The sequence below is a fragment of the Callospermophilus lateralis genome, chromosome 17 (assembly GCF_048772815.1).
Source record: "Callospermophilus lateralis isolate mCalLat2 chromosome 17, mCalLat2.hap1, whole genome shotgun sequence".
Classification (NCBI taxonomy): Eukaryota; Metazoa; Chordata; class Mammalia; order Rodentia; family Sciuridae; genus Callospermophilus; species Callospermophilus lateralis.
This window is the reverse complement of record NC_135321.1, coordinates 63,438,969-63,454,712: the sequence shown is the minus strand read 5'-3', so window position 1 is coordinate 63,454,712 and position 15,744 is coordinate 63,438,969.

Here is a 15,744-nt window from a genome sequence, read left to right as displayed (position 1 = left end):
ACCTATGCAGGAAGCCCTTTGTGATGCTGAATATTTGTTCATCCTGGATATCTAGCCTCTTCCACAGGATCAGAAATAAGCTATCTAAGTAAAATGCCATCCCCATTGCCAATTCTAGAAAATTCTATGATGGTTTAAAAGACGGAAGGCTCCAAACATCTCTCTTTCATGAGACAGAAGAGAAAGGGCCAACACTTTCCAAAAGGCATTTTAAAGAAAACTTTGGGGGTTTGGGTTGTGGCACAGTGATAAAATACTTGCCTAGCATGTGTGAGGTCCAGAGTTCAATAACCTGTACCACCAAAAATACCAAAAGGAAAGAAAAACATTGGTTTCCCTGTCTTTGACATTCATGGCTGACCCAATTATGTCACTGTGACCTAGAATTATATTTGGTCAAAGTATATTTGAGATCACTCCATCCTTCAATCTCTTTCAATGATACCACCATTTTGAATCTCCTTAGCTGGTTTTGGTCTGCTGTATGAGGAGCCTCTTCCTACCCATACCTCAGGGAAGTCCCATGGTTTCCTGGAAGGATACTGTGTGTGCTTGAGCCCACCTTGTTTTTTCTTTTTAAGTAAATGAGCTTCCTTCCCAATCTCCTTATGCAAAAAGTTCCTTTAACACTTACCCTTGTGGTGCAGCATAACTCCTAGTGAGGCCTCAAGTACATTGTTATATTCAACCTATGCATGCCTTTTATCTCAAGTAGAGCAGGTAGAGCTGATTTTACTAAGAACTGGTTACAGGAAAGGCTGCTGGCACTGAAAGCAGACCTGGAAGGTCACCCTGAGGACAGTTATGAAAGAGAATGACAGAGAGCAATGGAGAGCTGCTAAGAGCTACTAGGTCTGGTTGTTGAAAGAGTTCCAGGGAACTCTCAGTAGCTACTCGTTCCTCCTGTCAGGAACACAATGGCAGAGCTGCTCTCACTGGACACTGAGGGTCACTGTCATTCACTCTTAGGGCTGTGAATGCTAAGATCTGGGATATGTTGGCCCTGGAAACTGAGAACGGATAATATTAAGGGAGGTGCACTTTTCCTATTTGTGCTTGCTCTCCAGATGGATGTTTGAATCCTCAGCCAATTGGTAACAGAGATGGTTATGGGACACAGTTCATGAAGGGATGTACAGAGAAGGCCCCTTAAATTAACTGAGGCTATGTAAACAACATAATGACTGGGTTTCTGTTAAGCTTTTGTTCTGTTTTTCTTCCAGCATCAGTGGAAGGTGCAGGCTAAATATGGAGGCAAGGGCTTGGCCCTGCATCTGTGCACCCTGAGGAATGGAATCTGCAGATACCTCCTCCTCTCAGTCCTCACCCCACAGAGTAGCACAGACACCACAGCAGAAGGCAGCAGCCATGAGAACATTTCTCTACTAAATGCTTTTTCTTCACTCTTGACAGTCAACTCCCGCCATGTATAGCTTTGCCCCAGGTATGCACCTCTCTCCTTCTCCCTTCCCAGTTCCCACCTTTGGCCTTCCTCCTACATTCCCAGTGCCCTCTCCTTGCCATCCCTTTCCTGAGGACTAGCAGGATCAGTTCTGAAAGACAAGGATCTTTGCCCCTTGTGTTGCAGGATGTAGTGAAGGTGAGATCTCACCAAGACCCTGCCTGAGAGGTTGGCTCACCCGATACCTATCCTACTGTCTTCAATGCCTCTTCTTCTTTCTCTGGGGTCTGATGACTGACATTCCTCTCAGATGCTGGGCAATAGGAATCAGCCCCAGAGCCATATGTTTCTTTCCAGAGACCTGGAGATGAGACCCAGAGTAGGGTGTCTTTCCTGCATGCATTGGGTGTCAATCTGTAGTTCACTTCATAGATTGGCATCAGGAGGGGGATAGAGATGAGGACTCTTCTTTTGGGCAGAAGAGCCTGTAGTGCTCAGCCTCCAGGGATGAAGGGGCCTTTGTGAAGTCCTGGGTCTGGGACAGTTGCAGCACAGCAGAAGGTGCTGGGAAGCCAGGAGGATGTTCGGGGTTTGGAGGGTCATGGTTGTCCTCACTAAACACCTCTGCTTTCTCATGTGGCTCCTGTAGGAGAAGTTCTGCTGGGACCCACTGCCCTTCACTGGCCCAGGCTTAGAGAAGAGATTCTGTGGTCCAGGGAAGAGTTGAGGACTGGATGGGCCCCATTGAGGAAGACTCACAACAGTGCAGGAAGATACCAGTGTGCTTTCAGTATAGGACCTAGGGTTATGTGACCTCTGGTGGGCCAGATCTCCATATAGGACTCATGTTCAGTGCTATCACTATGTCCCTCTATACCTTGGCTGGCAGTTGATTTAGAAGCACTATAGTCGGGGTACAACATTACTTTCAGGCACCTACACTGATCATTTCTAGTTTGAGGGCAATAGTTGCATTTTCACCAGCTACAGAACAGAAATGGCCCATGCTCAGTCTGTATTGGGTATGAGGGTAGACAGAGGAACTTGTGGGATGTGTAAAAATGAATGGGAGGTATCACCTGTCTTGGTGTCAGACTGAAGTTCTGATGGCCATTCTGCTGGGTGAGTCCTTCCTCCTGGTCCAGCTCTTTGGTTAGGGTCAAGATATCCATGTGTAGTCCTATTAAAAGCAATACTTCCAAGAAATGGGGGTGTGGAAATTGAAGCCTGTGCCTGGAGAAGAAGAAATTGTGTGTGGCCTTGGTAGGAAGGGTCCCCAAGCCCAAGACACCTCTGGGAGTTGTAGGAAGCATGGATGGTGTCTTCTGGTTCACACCGTGGAGTTGCTAAATCAAGACCATGAGCTACCCCACCCAACAGACAAACAGTGCTGAGAATGTAAAGAATAAAACATAATTCCATGAGTCCAGGCTGACATTCCCAAAGTCTTGTAGACACCTGGATTCCCAGCCCAACCCACCTTGGTGAAAAAGTCCTCTTGGAGCACAGCTCATCAGTCTAGGGCAGGAGATTTAGATCTTGATACAAATTGTCCCCTTTTAGATGTCACTCCATTTCATTCTCTTCCAAGTTTCCCATGGACTTCGCTATGGCCAAATGTGGGCCTATCCACATGGTGAAGTTGGGAAACCCCACCAGATGTTCATGATATCCATCTATACAGTTATGACTTCAAGTGTGATCTAGTCAGGAACTTTGGTCTCTGGATACCTGCAGTATTAGACTTCTGGTGGGTGAGCCTCAGGGCCAGTCTTTCTGGAGGTTCACACTAGGACAGAGGGTAAGAGGGTGATGCGTACATGGTTGTTCTAGCTGTGCTCCATCCATTCAGTGAAAGAAAGTGTTTAAGGGATCTACTCTGATCCAGGATGGCCCTGCACATTCTGACATCAGGAACCATTAGAGGAGACTCTGCACCAGTGGGACAATGTATGTCATGTGGGAGGACATTTTGAGATACCCATATTCGATATACTTGGGCCACATGGACTCATGTCCTAGGCAGACGGTGTGTTGACTCTTTACATAGGCAGGGGGAGAGAAGATAGCACCTTGGAATAGGCTATATCCACTTCAAATCCAAGGGCATCTGGAATCCCAAATGCTCAGGGGCTGTTCCACTGGCAAGAGAAGTGCCCTATTCTGAAAGAATGTTCACATGTGTGCTATCACACCCCATTATCACCTTTTTTTAAATCATAAATTTTTATGGGAATGTGTTTAGCTCTCTCTTGCTGCACAATCTCAAAGACTGGAGAATGTGGAAGATTGAGCCTCTATGGGATTGGATGTGTCTGACACTGGAATCTATCATCAACTGAAGCTTTGGGTCCTCTATCTCTTCAGCCTCAAAATCCACAAACCTGACAGGTAAGCAAGACATAGGATTATTTTAAAAAAAGATTTCTTATTGGAAAACTCAAGCTGTAGCTTCATAGCAATGAGGAGCTGGTAGCAGGCATGGGGAGTAGTGCTCAGACCATGGGATGGGCTGGTCCCAGGAGGGATTATTTCCCAATGCAGAAACCATTCTGAGTGCTCCTGACATCACTTAGCACCTGAAGAGAACCATGTGGTCCTTAGTGAACCAGGCACATTTCTCTAAGATCCTCCCACACTTATTCCAGTCTTCTCATGTCCCTGCGCTGAACCACGCAGAAAAGCCAAGCATCAGCATCTGGTCAAAGATATGATTTATGGAAGACAACTCTCTCTCTATTAATGGTGGGGTTAGAACTATATACCAAGAACCCAAGACTCAGGAGAGGTCATGTGAAAGTCCAAGCTGTGCTGAAAGTAGTGGAACACCTGGGTTCCCACCCCAACCCACCTTCCAAAGAGGGCTGTATTTCATTTGTTTGAATAGTGAGAATTACATGAATTATGATGCCAGAGGTGTGTGCTTGGGGCATCTGAGACACTGGCATTCCCTGATCATGTTTTTTGAACTCTAAATCTTTCTGAAACATCAGGGTGTTATTGTGGCATTGTTCATGAGCAGGGTTGATCCATATGCTAGAAGATGGTTTATTTTCCAGGTGGTTGGCCAACCCCAAGGTAGTGAAACTTGTACCCTGTGAACAGACCTCACTGATGGTGGACACCCCCTGAGCTTGCCTGGTTAGTGCCCTACACCCTAACCCTGAGCATCCAGGCAGTGGTGGAACTAAGAACATTGAGGCCAGAGCTTCTGGAACTGTTAGAGAGTGTCTAGTGCTCCAGGTAGAGGGAAGTAATGCTTGGAGATGTAAGCGATCAGTGGTTTTCTCTGTGGTAGCAGATGCCCTTCCTGGCTGGGTGAGAAGCTCCAACAGAGCCAGCTGTTCAACCCATGTTCCCTAGCACTTAGGCCTAGCCCCAGATATCTGACACACTTTTCTGCCCTTTCATAGATCATCTGATCAAAGGTATGCATTGACATTCCTGAAGAGCCCTCCACAATCCCTCCTCCAGATTCATGGTAGGCTCCAGTCCAGATAGGGGCCAAAGCACTGGCCTGGGTTCATCAGGATCAGTCACAATCCACAACCCACACTTCCCTGCAAGTTGACCTGACCCAACACAGGCCTTGCCTTTGCCTCTTCTGTTCAGTCACTTTGACCACCCCATGTGGGCTCCCTGCATCCAGGACATGCTTTATATACTAGAGAGAACATCAAGTACTATCCTGGAATCTGATTTCTCTTGAGTTCTTGATGTTTTGGTGTATTGTGACCTGAAAGTTTTGGCCTGCAGAATGCATGAGTGAATGCCCTAACCTCCATGAGATGGTGGCTTCAGTGGCTCTTAAGATTTTAATGATGTCATCAGGGTAGATTTCCTATGATAGTACTAGTGCCCTTCTAGAAAAAGGAAGGGATGCTAAAGCTCTCTTAGCCCTAGGAGGTCACAGGCAAGGTAGCCATTTTCTCAAGCCTAGAGGGGAAAACTCACTGGACATTAAATCTCACACCATCTTTCTGGGGTTTCCCAAATTCAGAAGTGTGAGAGATGAATGCCTGTGGTTTCAACTTCCCATTCTCTAGCAGTACATACGGCAGCCTTATTTGAGTGAGACAGAGTACAGAGTGCCCTGGGAGCAGAGTTAAAGCCTGAGACAAAGATGTACATGTCCACGGAGGATTCAAATGGAATGAGTACTCACTCATGTATTCTGCACCACCTCAATATCCTAAACAGAAATTCCTCGGAACAATGTGGTTGGGTGTCCAGAGAGATCTATACTGGTGCCTCCCCCCGTATCTCTGACACTAGCTGTGATGTTGTCTGCCATGAACAATCAGATCAATGCAAGAAGGTGAAAATACTGAGAGAGGGACAATCATATGGAGTCAGAGAACCAATTCTAAATCCTGGCTCACATTACTTCCAGGAACCTCCTGTGACCTTACATCCCCTGAGTGATGGTGATGCTCATTGAGCACCAAGATTGCTGCACTCACAGGATTGTGATGGGCACCAGAGGTAAGGCCCATTTCCTCCCCTGGTGTGATGAACTGGGTTGGGAATGTAGGTCTCTCAGCTTATCCCTTCACCCTCAGGATGTTCCCTCTAGTTTCTCTACATCCCAGCCTCCTTTCTCCATGCCACACTTTTCCATCCATCCCCACTCTCCAGCATCACTCAGTAGTCTTCAGAGACACTATTTCCAGGCTTACTTCTAGAAACCTGATTAATGTCAGAGGGGCCTGACGGCTCAAAAGCAGGTCTCTATCCAACTGAGACGGGGGGCTCAAAGTTGTCAATAGGTACTTGATAAAAATTTGTGACCCTGATACTGATGGCATGGAACCTGGGCCCTATGAAGAACCATGGAGTTTGATTGCACATGACAGACCACAAACGACTTCACTTCCAATCACTTTTGTGCATGTCTGAAGTCACCCCATTTCTTCATCTCACAAATGGCACTAAAATTTGGGCTCCTTGCTATTTAAGTATTCTCTTTGGTAAACTTCCACATTTTGTTGCTTGGCAAACCATGTGATGTGTAGCCTTCTTTTTTCCTCATTGATTTGTAGGAGAACTTGATTACATTACATTTGGGCCAGTCACACTCAGTATTGGTCAGGCTGGGGTCAGGGTGGGGCCAATACTACATATGGGAGGGTCAGAGCACTGCATGAGTGGGGGGTGGGTCTGTCTTGGGATGAAGTCAGGACTTGCAGCCTGCTGGGTCCCTAGTGAGTTGCGGTCAGAACTGTAGGGGGGAGAGGTATAAAGGTCGGCCTTGTCTTCTCATCAGGAAGCCTACACAGGAAGACCACAGCCATACTGGGGATCAGTTGAATAATATTGTTCATCATCATTCTGGAGTGGAGAAAGAAGCTGTCTAGGAAAAAATTGTTCCCAGGCTTATTTCTAGAATTTATTTAATTGCACAGGGGCTTGAAGGCTCAAAAGCAGCTCTCCATCTAAATGAGACAGAAGGGCCCAATGTTCTCAATAAATTGATAAAAAATTGTGCCCCTGTCTGTGGTGGCCTTGGCTGCCACAAATGCCTCACAGTCACTCAGAGCGTTTTGCTTCCATAGCAGGTCCTCCCCAGATGACTCCAATCTGCAGTGCTCAACAGGACTCAACCCTTTGGGACCCTTCAATGGTCCTTAGTGTGGAGTGCAAGGAGCCCCTGCCCTAACCATGCCTAAGCAGACATACTATGGGTATCTTGGAAGGACACTGTGCATGCCTGAGTTCACCTTTTAAATCAAAAGCAGTGGAGAACTGCAGGCACTGCTAGGTGCAGTTGTCAGATGATCTCCAGGGAACTGATGGAAGTGGCTGGCTACTGATCCCATGAAGGCCACATGGCAGTTTCGATCACTAGGAGCTGAGGGTCCCTGACATTCAATCTCAGAACTAGTAACACTAAGATCTGAGAGCCACCAGTTCCTCCTCAGACCTCAGAACTGTGAATACCAAGGGAGATGTGCTTTGCCTCATTGTTATTTCTCTTCATAGCAGGCCCTCAGATGATTGGTAAGGGAGATGTTTAACAGCCAAAGATCATGGAGGGATACACAGAGAAGATCCCCTAAACCAAGAGAGGCATTTCCCACGGGGTGATGAGTTGGGTTTTGGAATCTTGTCTGTTTTCTCTCAGGATTAGGGGGAGGACTCATCTAAATCTGGAAACAAGACCCAATAGATGGACACTTGTGCACCCTGGGTCCTAGCAACCCCAGTTATCACCTCTCAATTCTCACTGCATTTGGGTGCACAGAAAACATGGCAGAAGGCAGAAGCTGCAGATTTTTTTCCTACCAAAGTGCCTTTATTCCCAGTTACAGTCAAACAAGGTACAGCTTCCCACCCAGGATTGAACATTGTGACCCTCCCCTCTCAGTACCTCCCCCTACCCTCTTTCTACATTTACTATACCCTCCCACTCCCTTCATTTTTCTGAGAACCCACAGGAACTATCCTATGTGATGAAGAACCTTTGGACCTTCCAAAACAGAATGAAGCAAGGTGAGATCTTGCCTGAGGGGCAGACACCCCAGAGGCCACTGGTCAACAGGACTGTCCTCAGGGCCTCTTCTCCTTTAGGTTGCCTGATGATGTGCACTTCCTCTTCAGAGGCTGTGAGGTTTTAGCCAGCTCCAGATCCACATCTTGCCCTCCAGTGACCTGGAGAGGAGGCCCAGTGCAGGGTGTGTTTTACATGAAGCATGTGCGTCCAGTGAGAGCACTCTTCATGGACATGGCACCTGGAGGAGGGTGGGAGTTGAGGAGTCCTCTCTGGGGAGGTGGGGCCTGGATTGCTTGATCTCCTGAGCACAGGGTTTCTATTGGAGGGGCCTGGCTCTGGGACAGTTCCCAGGGCAGCAGGCGGTGCTGGGAGATAAGGAGGAAATCCAGGCTTTGGAGGTCCTCGTCCACACTGCAGCTATTGGCTGTCTTATGTGGCCGCCCAGAAGAAGTGGCTTTTCTGGGACCCACTACACTTTTGTTCCTCAGGTTTGAGGAGGAGGATCTGCGGTTTGGGGGAGGATGGTTGGAGTGAATGGTCCCCAATGAAGAAGACCCGTGACAGCCTTGGAGGATAGCAGTGTCCTTTGAACCCAGCAACTCTGGCTCGATGGTCCTGCTCCTCTTCATGACCTGGGAAGCCACCTCTGTGGACCAGTCCTCCATGCTGGCCCCTTGATCAGTGTGATGTTTCCGCTTCTCTGCACCGTGTTTTGCAGCTGCCTCGGAAGTTCTTGTGTCCTGTTGGGACATATTATGACCTTGAGGCACCTGCAAAGGTGCTTCTTCACAAGCTGAAGGAGGATATGGGCACTGGCCAACTCTTCTTCATGCATGAAATGGGCCACAGGGATCAGGACAATCATATTTCAGTGGGAAGTGGATCTGTTACTCATCTTGGTCTCGTAAAAACACACTGAGTGTCTGCTGGCCACACTCCTGGGCTTCCTTTCTGCTTGATATCCTGAGCCCTTTCATGGCTCTCATGTCTCCTTCCTTTTTTTTCCCATCCTACATCCTGTATCCTGGAACAGACTCACTCAGGGAGCCATCACAGACAGGATAATGATAACATCCTGTGGGCCACATGAGTAAGGTCCTGTGCCTTCCTCATCTACCTGCTATCCCTTGCTCCCCTCTCCACCTGTGGTAACTCCCTTTCCTGTATACTTGTGTCCCTTTGTCTCCTAGTCTGCCATATATTGCTCTGTGCCTTGGTGTCTGTTCTGAAACCCTGGTAAACCTCTTGTCTCTATCTCCTTGTTCTACCTGGTGCCCTTTTCTTCTTGTCTACCTCTTGTTTCTTCCCAACCACTGTTATTCCTGGTGTCCCTGCACTTCTTTATCAGGTGTCCATGCCTCTCTTCTGTATCACCTACCCCTGGTCTACTGGGAGACCTTCCTTCTGCTTTCTACCTGGTCAGTAGTGAGTCCTTCCTGCTGCTCCAGTTCTTTTGTTAGGGTCAAGATATTTATATATGGTTTGGAGGAAAGCATTTCTTGCAGGAAGCGAGGATGAATTATATTCTCTGCCTGGGATGAGAAGGAAGAGAGTGTGAGTGACCTTGGGAGGCAATGGCCCCAAGTCAGGAGGACTTCTAGGAGAAAGAGGAAGCAATAATAATCCCATGCTCATTTGCACCATGGGGTTGTTATATCCCAAGTACCAGCTACACCCATGTATGAGTGCACACGTGTGCATGCACATTCTCTCTCTCTCTCTCTCTCTCTCTCTCTGTCTCTTTCTCCTTTTCTCCCTCTCTGTCTCTCTCTCTCTCTCTCTAACACACAGACACATGCACAATATAAATCTGAGATTCTAAACCAGGAAACTCAATTCCATGAGTGCCAAAACCTTGTATACACCAAGATTGTAAGCCCAGCTCACCTTGTTGACAAAGTTCTCATCAACATAGCTCATGAGACTTGGATCTGGGTATAAATCATCCTGTTGCTCTAGTCCTTCCTCTCCCAAGTTTGCCGCAAGCTCTTCTGTAGACAAGTAGGAGGGCTCCCACGTGGCAAAGTTCGTAGGCCCGAATAGCTCATCCATGATGTCCATGTACTCTTGGATGGCTTCAGGTGGGATCTCGTCGGGCGCCTTTTTCTCAGGCCCTTTGGTCTTGGCCACCTTGTTCTTGCGTGCCTTGGACTTGCGTGCCTTTGTCTCAGGCACCTTGGTCTCTGGTGCCTTGGTTTTGGCCGCTAATGAGCGGGCAGACCATACCTTAGTGTTGGTCTTTCTGGAGGTGCACACTAGGACAGGGAGGACCAGAGTGGTGTGTGAATGAGGATTCCATGTTCATCCCAAACACTTGGTAGTAGGCAGGGTTCAGGGGTTCAGGGGACCTAACCTGGTATGCCATGCATGAGGACAACCTGACCCAGGAACCGAGGGATATAATAGTGCACCAGATGCAACATCTAGGAGAGTCAAGTGGGAGGACATTTGTAGTGACTGGTATTGCATGCACTCTACCCTACCGGGACCCAAGTCCCAGGCAGATCTTGTGTTGTTTCTTTGGATAGACAAGGAGAGAAAGGAGATCTGTACTTGGCCCAGTCAATACACAGTTCATAGCTGGGTGGCAGGGACCTCAGGTGCTAGGGGCTTTTTTTCTTGTAAGAGTGAATCTCCAATACTGAAGGAAAAGTTCTTATTTGGGACAACAACTTGCCTTGGCCTTTTTCACTGTTTGGACACTATCATGGACTACTGTGTGAATGTGGGTACCCTACCTGGCTGTTGGACAGCCTCAGGGACTGGAGGCCTTCGGATTTCCAGCCTCGGAGTTGCAGGAGGAGGTCGGCACTGGAAGACCCCTGACAACTGCATCCTTGGATCCTCCATCTCCTCTGCAGCCTCAAACTCCATGAACCTTGATGGGATTTGGGTAAGGCAGGCACAGGCTGAGCTGAGAATCAGGTTAGCCATACCAGGCAGGTGCTGGTGTGGGATTCTAGGCGATGGAGTATTCTAAGCTACCAGTCAGGAGCTAGTGGCAGGAATGTGGAGTTGCGTCCTGGAGTAGGTCCGGCCAGTGACAGGAGGGAGCTGCTACAGAGGAAGAACTACAGTTCTCGGGAAACACTACATCAACTAGCACCTTAAGGGAATCAGATCTGAGGGACCCAGGCAGGGCCCCTAGCTGATCCTTGTTCTGGCTCTCTCCTGTTTCTGCCAGGAGGAACCACATCATCAGTTTAGTTGTAGAAACTGGTCAGGGATGTGATTTATATCAGGGAACACCAGAGGTCCTGACCCAATTCAGGGGTACCGAGGCTGGGACCTTGGGCCCTGAAAGGATCACCTGGGAGACCAAATTACAGGCAGGGTCATGTGGAAGTGAAAGCTAAGCTGAGAACATTGGGTTTCTTCCAAGGAGGGTGGGTTCTTCCCTTCCCTTGTTAGAAAGGCTGGGATTACATAGAGCAAAGGCAATAAGGACCAGAGACATGTCCTGGGGGCACCTGAGGTGGTGGCTGGCCCTGACAATGCACTCCCCACCACCACCCTCTTCTGGAACATCAGGTTGAAGTAGTGGCCACTTTGATGAGTTATAATGGACCTCACTGTAGAAAGAGGTACCAGTTCCCAGGCAGGTGGCCCGAGTGAATCTAGTGCAACTTTTCCCCTCTGCAGAGCCAGCAAAGCAGCAGCAGACCCTCTGGCTGGGCTGGTACCTCCTCCCCATCCTGACCCTGAACCTCAAGGCAGAGTTGGAATCAAGAGTATGGAGCCTGGAGTTTCTGGGATTGTTGCCGAGAGAATGCCCAGGCCTCAAGCTAGAAGGAGCCGCTATTTGGAGAGCTAGATGTCTCGGAGCCAAAACATAGGTAGGTGACAGTCTGTACCAGACCTTGCTGTGCAAACCATGATCCCCCATCAGTAGGCTCTGGGCCTTGAAAACTGGCTCACTTTTCTGCAGTCTCATAGAAGACCATCCGATCAAAGTTGCTGGTGCGCTGCCATTCCTGCAAACCCTTCCTCAGGCCCTCTTCCATGGCCATGGTGGGCTCTCGTCGGGACAGAGACCGAAGCACTGGGCTGGAATTCATCAGGATCAGTGTCCACAAGGTCACCCTCCTTTATCAGTAGACCAACAGCATAATCTCCTACCTTTGTTTTATTTGCCCCATGATGTTCAACTCAAAGTATTGACATTGGGACTCCAGGATACTTATACAAAACTTGAACACCAATGGCTGCATTGACCAGCATGATTGTGATTGGATTCCTCAAATATCATTGAGGTGTACTATGTGATGAATGTTTTTATCCCCCAACATTCACCTGTTGAAGCCCTAACCCCCAATGGAATGGTATCTGGACACTGCATTTAGTGCTTAGAAGGTTAGATGAGATCCTGAGGGTGGCGCCTCATGAGGGCATTAGTGTTCTTCTGGGAGAAGGAGGAGACACTGTGAGGACACAGGTGAGCCAGCTGTCTTTTCAAGCAAGGAGAAGAGAGAGCAATCATGGGATTTTAGGTCAGTTACCCTTTACCTGGGAATCCTGACTAAAGAACTGTGAGAAAGGAATGCCTTTTTGTTTTTTCACAAATTTTCCATAGCATCATGGTGGCCCAGGCTGACTGAAGACAGGGCACAGAATGGCCTGGGAGCAGTTACAAACTGGGGCAAAGTTGAACATGCCCATGCAGTATCCAAAGACAGCTTCCCCCCGAGTGTGACATCACCAGAGGGTCCTGATCAGGAGTTCATGACAATGTGTATGGGGAGCCATAGATTTCTGTGTTGGAGCCAGCACCACTAAACCCACTTGTGGTTGGGATGTCCCTGGTGCTGAGAACAATCAGGTCTATGGTGGAAGGTGAAATGACTGGGGGAGGCATGGAGTCAGACAGCCAACTTCGATTCCTGGCCCACATTACCCCCAGGAACCTCCTCTGACCTTGAGTCCTCCATGTGATGGTGATGATCATTGGAGACAAAGATTGCCTGCACTCACAGGGCTGTGATAGGCACCGGACATAAGGCACGTTTCATTCCCTGGTCTCAGCTTGTCCCCTCACCCTCAGGACCTTTCGTCCAGTTCCCCTACATCCCAGCCTCCTCTTTCCAACCCATGCTTTTCCTCCTGACAGAGCTCAAGGGGGAGCCTGAGGAGAACACTCACATGAGGAAGCAGGAAAGTGCTTCCACATCAGGAGTCTGAGGAAGGTGCCTGCGGACCAGGGTCTTGAAGCGCTGCCAGCGCCGGAAGTTCTCATACACGCTGGGAGGTCTGCTGGAGTCATCTAGTGGCACTGCAGCTGGGAAGGTGGGTAGTGTGCCCTCCCCATACACTGTACCTGGCCATTGGCGTGCATTCATTGGGAACATGATGGGGGCCATCTGGGCAAATGGTCGTGGTGCTGGAGGGCGAAGGCCCAGGTGCCAGTGGATCCCATAGTTTTGAATCCCTCCACTGTCTGAGGCAGGTACAGTGGTCCTCAGGGCAGAAGGTGCTGTGAGGAATGGAGCAGGATGCTCCACACCCCCACAGAAGGCCCCTGGGGCCCTCCAGTTGAGGGGTGTCTGAGTGTGGATAATGTTGTGAATATGAGGAGGCCCCACTGGCCTCAGTTGTGGCCCATGTTTTCCAGAGGTGGACAGCCCTGGCACATATGACTGTCCAGGGTAAGTGGACAGCACTAGAGGGTTACCCTGGGAGATAGGTGCAGTCACCCTTGGTGCCAGGGGCAACTCCCAGAATGGCTGGTGTGTTGGCACAGGGGCAGCTGGAAGAAAGGGTAGGCCCCTGAATGCAGACATGTGGGCACCAGGATTGAAGTTCATGCCTGGTCTCCGCGATGCAGATGCTGTGGAGGCAAAGCAAAGCGGAGAATGGGGGAGGGAAAATGACAGCAGGATTGAGGACCCCCAGTCTCTTACTCAGTGGAAATCTGCGAACAAATGCTCACAGCTCAGGGCCCTTGGGCAGGGAAATTGTGCAGTTTGCAAATGTCCCTGAGTGAATTTCTTGCTCCGTTCCTTTAGTCATAGTTCTACCCAGAGAAATCTCATTTTCAGTACACCAGGATTCCCAGTTGACTGTGACACCTCAGCTTTTTCTGATTCTGAGAGGCCCCTTGTGCATCCTTTGCAGACACTCCATTGGCCTCCTAGGTGACTCCCTAGAAATGGATCAACTTGACTCTATTCAGTGGCACCATGCTCCTCCTCATTCTCACCAACAGGAAAGGGACCTTCTCCAGGGCAGATGCAGGGACTTTAGGGTCACTTGTGAAGGTGACAGGTTCTAAACCTATTCCCCCATCACCTCCTCAGCCTTCCTTTTGCTAATACTCCTTATATACCCCTCCACTTTATTCCTAGGCATCCACACACAAACAAGAAACACCTGATTGAGATCTCTGCCTAGCTAGAGGCTGAGGAATTCTGTAGTTCACCCAGGAGCACATCCTGCCCAGCATGTGGGTGCTTCTCCCAGCACTTCCCACACCAAACACGAATGGGGGACAGATCCTGGCCATCTGTGATCCTAGTGCTCACTGGTTGCTGCCATAATGCAGGGAGCTCCTTTCCCAGGGAAGAGGTCTATGTGATAGACACTGAGTCCCGGAGATCCTCTCCAGGGCTGACCAGCAAAGGTTACTGAGGTTTATGAAGTTGATGGGATGGTGAGGATTGGGGTTTTCCAGAGGTTTTCACAGACACTGGTCATTCTTTTATTGGGCCTGGGAATTAGAGCCATTCTGATGTCATTTTCCTTTGCACTCCTAATAATGGGAAGGAAAGTGTCCCAGAGACTCAGGCCTGCACCAGCTGCTACCTGTAGCAAGTTGTTGGGAGCACATTCCTGTTCACCAGGACATTATGCTGAGTGAGGTCAAAGAATGGGAGGTGTACCACACTTCAACACTTGCATGTATCCATGGGGACAGCTGCCTAAGTTCCAATGACAATATGAGTAGAGCCCCTTCCTAACTGTGTGCTATTCTCCTTCCTGTCTTCAAAAGAACCCAGTCATCTTCAAACGTGATCCTGGAAAATGAAGAACACCCCACATGTGCTCCCTTATCATGGAGTACCAACCAAACCATGAAGATAAGCAAAAGTCTTCTGTGTTGTCTTGAAAACAATGAGCTGAGGCTACACACACAGAGTGTGAAAGTGATAATGATTCAGAAGATCCCCCAGAGGCCCAAATCTATGTTGGCTAAGGTTTCCTGGGTTCCCTGCCCTTCTGGAATCAATGACACCTGCTGTCTGAATGGAAGGAGAAGTTTTCCTGGGCAGGAAGTCTGTGAGGGACCCTGGGCTATGGCAGTTGGAGTGCCCTGCAGCCTCACCCACAGAGACTATATCGCACTGCATCTGTGGTCATTGAGATCCCCATTGGGCAGTTTTCTAACTAAGAACACTTCTTACCCCTGCCCACTTATGATCTGAGACTCCCAGTCAGTCCCCTCAGAATGATATCCCAGGCAGCTTCCATGTGTCTGAAGAATGGACACAGGGCTCAGCATCTTGACTCCAGGAAGGCCTCACTGGGACTCCAGGGACCCCATCTGTGACTGCCGAAAAAACCATGCAGTGACCTGTGTCCATTCTACAAGGAATCAATCCCGTGGCCTCTCTCCTTTCTGCTGACCCAGTGTACTTCCCCGGATTAGACTGGACCTGGGTCTTAGGAGCCCTCCTCCCCATGAGCAGTATCAGTCTTCCCAGGGCTTCCTGGGCCATTTCAAGTGTATTGTCTAAGGCTCTTTCCTTCCCTTACTTCTGTTCAATCAGTTGACCACAGGGTAAGTGCTCCATTCTTACTCCCAAGGGTTTTTGGGGTGACTGCCCTCAGATAACAGACCCCTGACTGTCCAGGC